Source organism: Macaca mulatta, chromosome 7 (genome assembly GCF_049350105.2).
Source record: "Macaca mulatta isolate MMU2019108-1 chromosome 7, T2T-MMU8v2.0, whole genome shotgun sequence".
Classification (NCBI taxonomy): Eukaryota; Metazoa; Chordata; class Mammalia; order Primates; family Cercopithecidae; genus Macaca; species Macaca mulatta.
In genome coordinates, this window is record NC_133412.1 from 177,541,388 (window position 1) to 177,548,741 (window position 7,354).

At 63.3% G+C, this 7,354-nt stretch overlaps 1 non-coding gene across 1 annotated transcript; it reads left to right on the forward strand.

Moving 5' to 3' along the window:
• Positions 1–4,517: 4,517 nt before the first annotated feature.
• Positions 4,518–4,627, forward strand: MIR203 (microRNA mir-203). Its single transcript, NR_032445.1, is given in 1 exon segment — positions 4,518–4,627. It is a non-coding gene; the product is annotated as a microRNA mir-203 (primary transcript).
• The last annotated feature ends 2,727 nt before the right edge of the window (positions 4,628–7,354 follow it).

The following is a 7,354-nucleotide window of genomic DNA, read 5'->3' on the forward strand; positions in this document are numbered from 1 at the left end:
GCCTTTGCCCAGACTGGTCCCTCCTCCAGACACCCTCTGCCCATCTCCTCACCTCCTGCGCCTTCGTTCTGGAGCTTGAAGTCACCTCCTCCAGGCAGCCCTCCAACCCCTGGATGAGCACGCTGCTCCCGCTTAACTCTTTAGTCCTCACAGTCCCGTCCCAGTTGCTGTTTGGTTTTCCATCACCCCGGCATCACTGCACCCGGCCCCCCTCTCAGGCCAGGGTCACACCAGGGCTCCATGGGGCTGCAGAAGGCCATGAATGTCCAGGAGGCTTCACACTCTGGTGGTGAGCCCCTCGGGACCCTTCCAGACTCTGCACTGCCTGACGCTCCTGACTCAGCCTCCACCGTGAGCCAGGCCACCCTGCACAGGCTGACCTGTGCCAGCCTGGTTGCACAGCCTGGGCAGATGGGCGGGTGGGGTGGGCCCTGCTGCTGCCCTGTGGGGGTGGTGCTCTAAGGTCAGGGGTGACCTCGTGATTTCAGCTGGGGCTGAAATCAGGAGTGTGGACCCCTGGCCCCCACCATGTGTGCATGCACTGGCCTGGGATGGCCAGGGACTCCCTGCTGCTGCCCCCAGCCCCTGACCCCTTTTTGCTGGGTGTGAGGAGCGTGGGAGCTGCCTCCTTCCAGGCCTTTCTACCTGCCCAGGTGACGGTTCCTGTCGGTCCCTCTGTTTGGCTGGCCCCTGGACTGGAGGTCCAGGAGGGCAAAAGTGTGACCCCAGAGCTGGCCCTTGGCACCTGGGCATACCCTGGGCTCCTCAGCATGGTTCCTGAGCCCAGCTGGCACTGCCGCCGGCATCCTTGCTGTCCTCTCCCCGACACAGGTGTCCCTGGGCCTTGCACAACAAGGTGAGGCTGTGCAAACGGCTGGGGAAGCCTTTGCTCCTCACCCTGGTGAGGCCCATGAGGGGCTGCTGGTGGAGGGAGGGTGGCACCAGGCCTGAGAACCAGGAGCCTCTGCTGTCCCCAGATGACCGGGACCCTTGGAGGGCCTTGAGGGAGGTGGTGGGGCATCTGAACAAATGCCTGGTGCAGGTGAGAAGGGGTGGAACTACCTCCAGCATGCCCGGGCTGAGCCCACCTGGTCTCCCCGGTGGCTCCTGCACACGGCAGTGTCCACCCGCTTCACTCGGCTCCCGAGTGACTGGGCAGAGCCTGTTGCTCATGCCACCCCACTCAGCACTGCTCCAGGCCCTTGGAGCCCTAGGTTGTGAAAGCTGCAGGTGGCTCACGTTAGCCCACATGGCAGCACCCTCCCAGAGCAGGTGCCAACCTGCCAGTGTAGACACACCCACTGACGCCTGGGGTGAGTGTCCTGTAGTGTAGAAACACCCACTCATCCTGCTTGTCCCACAGAGAGCTCCTGTCAAGTTGGCCTTTCTCCAACTGGGCCACTGATGGAGTTCGGCACAGATGGCTTGGGGGCCACAGGGGCTGGGCAGATGGGGAGAGCTCCTCACAAGGCTGGGCAGCCAGACCCCCATTTTCAGTCCCCTCCAAACCCTTGTGGGATGTAGGGCCCTACCACAGGGAGCCCCGGGACTGGGCCAGTGTCTCAGGAGGCTGGGAAGAGTCACAGGCTCGAGTCTGGGAGCTCCCTTGGGGGTTGCCTTGTGCCTCTTGGGGAGAGGCCAGAGGGGCCCTGGGTAAGGGGACTCCTCTAGAATCACCCAGAAGTGGCAAGGGGTGCAGAGCCACTGCTTAGGTCTCCCTGGGCGCTGCCCTGGCCAGTGACCTGGCTCCAAGGCCTCTGGCTCTCTGGTGTGCAGTGGGAACAGCTGCGACAGACAGGCTTGGAGCGTTCGTGTCCTGCCCCATGTTGGTGTGTTTCGTCCCCACTGTGCCTCTAGGAGGGCACCGGGTCCCCGTCTATCCCACTTCACGGTTGAGGAAGCTAAGCCACAGAGTGGCCCCGTCCTGCGCCCAGGGCTCTGCGTTGGCACAGGGCAGAGCCGGGCTGTGAATCAGGGCCCCCTTGTCTCTCGCTGTGGCATGAGGCCATGGGAGATGCAGGAATGAGGCACAGCCGGGTGCCCGGTGTGCGTGGGACCCGCCTCCCCACAGCGGGGTGGCATTGCTCACACCTGGTAATTTCACGCTGGGGGAGGCCTTGGTTCCTACAGCCCATCTCGAATCACCTGGATCCCAGGTCTATCTCTGGGAAACATCTCTCCACCATGACTACGGTCTTTTTTACCAGCATTTTCTATCCTAAAATCAGACTCCTCAGCTGAGGGCCCTCCAGGGCCACCCTTCCCCAGCTGGAGGTAACCAGAGTTCTCATGTATGCTAGGAAGTTCCCCTTCTGGTCACACCTCAGTATTTCCTGCTGCTGGTGGGAACTGCAGGTGCTTGTACTTGTCACCTTCTCCCTGTCCTCTCTCATCAGTTCCTTTGGATGCTGGACACAGGAGCCACGTTTGCTGGGTGAGGAGAGCCCACCCAGGTGGCTGTGTGTTGGGAGGAGTCTGCCCAGGACTGGGCTGGACCAGGGCTTAGAATTAAGGAGAGGTGGCCAGGCTTGGTGGCTCACGCCTCCTATTCCGGCACTTTGGGAGGCCGAGGAGGGTGGATAGCTTGAGCCTAGGAGTTTGAGAATAGCCAACATGGCGAAACCTGTCTCTAAAAAATAAATAAAAACATTAGCCAGGTGTGGTGGTTTCTGTCTGTGGTCCCAGCTACTTGGGAGGCTGAGGTGGGAGAATCACTTGAACTGGGGAGATGGAGGTTGCAGTGAGCCAAGATTGCACCACTGCACTCTAGCCTGGGCGACAGAGCAAGACTCCGTCTCAAAAAAAAAAAAAAAAAAAAAAAGAGAGGTGGGTTCTTCTCAGCCATGCAGTTGTGCTGCAGGAGGAGCTCCCAAGCTCCTGCTCTTGATCTCAGGCCCGGTATGTCCACTTCTATCCCCTCCCCCATGCCACAGCCCCTCAGACTCCACACATAGGCACTGAGACCCACAGACCCAGCGATGGCAAGGCCTGCCATCCCTTCTCTACCACCAAGAGCTGTGCAATCCTCAGAAGTCACTGTCCCTCCCTGAGCCTCAGTTTCCCCAACTGCAAAATGAAAATAACAAAACCTTTCTGATTCCCTTTCCAGGGTGGCTGCGGTAGTTGAGCCACACACAGCACATGTGGAAATGTTCAGGGAGCCCTCAGATCTGGTGGTTGTGTTCCGGTCTGGGGCCAACCTTGGTTCCTGAGCACTTGGCTCCTGGCTGGCTGGGCAGGCGGTGGGATGGCGTGTCACCGCCCTGCACTGGAATGAATGGTCACCACCCTGCTGCCCAACCCCATACAGACACACCAATGGCTCCAGACTTGGGGCAAGCGCTGAAGGGGGTCACCTCCTCCCCTGCTCTGTATTTCCTAGAGCCCGAGCCCTCCCCTCAGCTGCCATGTTCTGCTGAAACACAGTCCCTGGGAGGCGCCACTGGTCAGGCCCGGACACCTCCAGGTGACTAAGTGGGCAGGGCCGGCAGGGCCAGCTGCGCCAGGGCGTTCGGGGCTGGGATGTGAGTGGGGAGAGCGAGGCGCGGGCTCTTGCAGCGTGAGGGGGCAGGGCGTCCCTCCCACCGCGTGGGAAATGAGGAGGCAGGTACAGGGCTACTTCTGTGGGCTGCGGGGTGGGGGTTCAGGGTCTGAGAAGCAGAAACCTGCTGGGCGGTTTCAGGGTTCAGGGTCTGAGAGGCAGAAACCTCCCTCCCTCCAGTTTCACTTTCTCTTTACCCCTCCCTTTCCCCCTCCCACGAAGTTCCCTTTGAAGTGAGAGGGGCCGGGGTGGGTGTGTCCAGCCCAGCCCCCACACCCGCTGGAGGGCGAGCACGGCCCTGGGCTCCTGTCGGGCGCTGGTCCTCACCTGCTCGGGCCGCCCTGGGCCCCGACCCGGTCAAGGTGGAGCCCCGGGCCCTCCGTGCACCCGAGTACCCCCGGCCCAGACCAGACGGTGCGGGCGTGGCCCGGCAGGGACCCAGAACCCGGGAGGCCAGGTGCGCCCAGGCCCGGCACTGGAGGCTGGGGCGCCAGGTGGGGCGGGGCGGCCGCTGAGTCAGGGCCACCCCCGCGCGGGCGCACGGAGCAGGTCCCCGGGCCGTGGAGGATCAGTCGCGGGACCTGTGGGCCCGGGAGCCGCCCCGCCCGGAAAAACCGGTCCGGCCAGCACGGCGCGGGCGCATTCCGGCGCCGGGAAGGGCGGCCACGCGGCATAAAAGGCGCCGCCGCGCTGGCCGCTGCCGCTCGGAGCTCAGCTGCCCTGCCACGCGGGGCCCGCAGGACGAGGGGACGCCGGGGTCTGGGAAGACGCGGCGGGGCTGGGCTTGGCGGCTGGAATCCCCCAGCGCCAGGCCATTGCGTCTGGTACGGCGTCGGGGCCGGGTGGCTGCAGCAGGGCAGTGGGTGCACGACCAGCGGGGATCTGGGCGCAGGGGCCGGTCCCCAGGATCCGCAGGCGACGCGGTCGGTCCCAAGGGCGTCGTGGCCTCCTCTCTCCACAGCTCGGCGAACCGACGGTGCTGGGGACTCGCGCTCTGGGTCCAGTGGTTCTTAACAGTTCAACAGTTCTGTAGCGCAATTGTGAAATGTTTAGGACCACTAGACCCGGCGGGCACGGCGACAGCGACGGAACGTCCCATGCGCAGCCTGGAGTCAGAGTCACAGCCAGGGGCGCGCCGGCGACCAGTCCAGAGGGGCCCACGGACCCGCTCCGCGCTCCAGGTCGGCCGTCCCATGCGCCGCACCCCGCAGCCCCCAGGGCCTGGCTGGCTCCACCTGCTGCCAGGGAAGACCCTCGGCCTGAGAGCCGAGTGCTGCTGGGAGGTGGCCGGGCGCGGCCGGGCTGTGCTCTGGGAACCGCCGGGTGGGGGCGCGCTGGGTCGCCCACGCTCCTGGCGCGCTGCCGGCCTGGAGACGCGGCCGCCGCCCTCCTGAGCCCCGCTGGCCCCCACCTCGAAACTCCGTGGAATTCCCAGCGAGGAACGGGCGATGGGCCCGTAGGGTTGAGGAGCGCTCCTTGCCCTGGGCTTCCTGGGAGCTGCCGACCAGGCTGCCAGCAGCCACACCCTGCTGGCCGACCGATGGTTCCCGCTGCCCGCTCCCCAGAGCTTCTCCACTCACTGAGGCCTTAGGGAGCGCTGCGCGGCTCCTACGAGTGCGCGCTAGACTCATGAAGGATTCGAGGCACAGAAACTAGGGGTGGGGAGGAAGTTTGGAGACCACATCCAGGTAGAGGAGAAGCGGCACCCACGATGACAGGTGCCTTCGCCAGAGCCTCCTTGGAACCTCGTGGTAGCGCCCACCCGAGAGGTCTAGGCGCCAGCCTGCGTGTGAAGCCCCAGGCGGTCCTGGGAGGGACTCAGCAAAGGGTTGAATCCGTCCCCACCTCCAGCCAGGGGCCAGGGTCTTCTGCCTGGTGCTGCCGGCCTGCTGCGTCTTCTGGGATGGAGGGTCCCCCTCCAGTCCCCACCTCCTCACCCAGTGTTTAGAGAGCTGCGGGGAGTCCTGGGAGATGGGTCAGACAGGCCTGGGTTTGAGGCCTGCTAGGGTGGCCTTGGGCCAGTCACCTGCCCTCTCTGAGCCCGACCTGCACACGTGGGGGGTTGATGTGAGGAGACAGGAGGTGACTGTGGAGGGCTGCTCCAGAAGAGGGCCAGCTGCAGGACAGCAGGATCCACTGGCCACCCAGGTGGGGGGAGTGCAGTTCCCGGGAAAGCATCCACCACTGGCCAGCACCTCCTCTGTTGCCCAGCAAATGCCACTGTGGCCACTTCTCAGGCTCTGCCTTCAGAGCCTGGGGCCTTGGCAGCGTCCAGTGTCCTCCCCAGCTGCTGCCTCCTGACCACCACGGCCCCTTGCAGCCAATTCATTTTACAAGCATGTTCCCCCACGCCCTCTGTATGGGCCCTCAACCCTCAGCAGCCTCATGAGAGAGGCTGAGGCTCAGGTGGGGGATCGCGGCTGTGTCCCTGTTCTGCAGCTTGGAAGCATTCTGTCTGGTGTCTGTCCAATTTAGACTGATAATAAACACGTTCCAAAGCATCACTATGTCCCTGGGGATGCTTGTCCTTCCCCCCCAGGTCTCAGTGTGGTTTCTCCCTCGAAAGCAAGCCACCCTTTTCTTTCTAATCTCAGAGAAGCAGAAATGAGGATGGTTGGTGGAGGGGCCTGGTCCTTACCCACGGCCCTCCCCTCAACTCTGCCCCTGGCACTTTGCTCTCCAGGGAAGCCCCCAGCCCCTGACACCAGCTTTCTCATTGCAGTGACCTCCCCTGGGCCACCGGGCCAGACCACCCCCTCGGGTTTGAGCTGCACTGCCTCAAGGAGCCAGGCTGGGGAAAGGGCTTGGCTCCCAGGGGCCCCACTTTCAGGGGCTCCAGCCTGCTCCCGCTCCTCCCACTCACCACAACACTGGTGCCTTGGCTGGCTCCCACCCATTCCCGCTGGAGCCTGTAGGCTAGCCCTGGGGACCTGGCCAGGAGAATGGGCAAGGTGGGAGGCCTGAGGGGTTGAAGAGGCAGAGGTACCTTCCTCCACTCTCCCTGCCCCTGGCACAGGGGACCGAGAGTCTGTCACGCATTCAAACCCCAGTTCTATGCCTACAAGCAAGTGACCTAGGCAAATCCCTTATCCCCTTGGAGGACCTATTTCTTCCTTCTGTAGGATAACATGGAGCTCGCTGGAGCTTCCTCTTAGATGATGCAGCAAACTTCCTGAGTGCTCAGCTGGGCAGAGCTAAAGCTGTCACTGGGGCTGACGTGGTGGGAGGGCCAGTGGGGGATCCTTGGAGAGGCCGAATTTCAGCCAGGGCCTTGGAGGACCAGTGGAAGGCCCCAGGGGGCAATGAGGTGTGGTCTTACAACAAGACCCTGCTTGGTCCCTGGGGACACCAGGAGGCCAGGCCCCTACTTTGCTGAGACTAGACCTGTGCTTCCTGGCACCCCAGCCCCTCCACTCCAGCCTCTCCAGCCTCTGCCTCTGACTCAGGTGAAGGATGGCTCCTTGGGGTCCATTCCTTCAGCCACGGAATTCCTGAAGGGAAGCTGGGCATGTGGGGCTCCTGGGCTGCTAGTAGAGACACATGCCACCGTTCTGCCCAGGGAAGTGTGAACAGAGGCAGATGCAACTTCTGGGTGGAACTGGGGCACTGTGGCGCTGAGATGTGCCAGCTGTGCCACTGGAGGGCCACGCCAGGGCAGGGCAAAGCATCCCTGCTGACCCACCTGTCCAGGTGTGCCTGCATGTTTCCAGATTTGGCACTGAAACATTCTTGGAATCTTCTGAGTCTGGGGCAAACTAGGACTGCTGATCACCCTACGTGGGACCAGCTCATGCACACACTGCCCTGCCCACT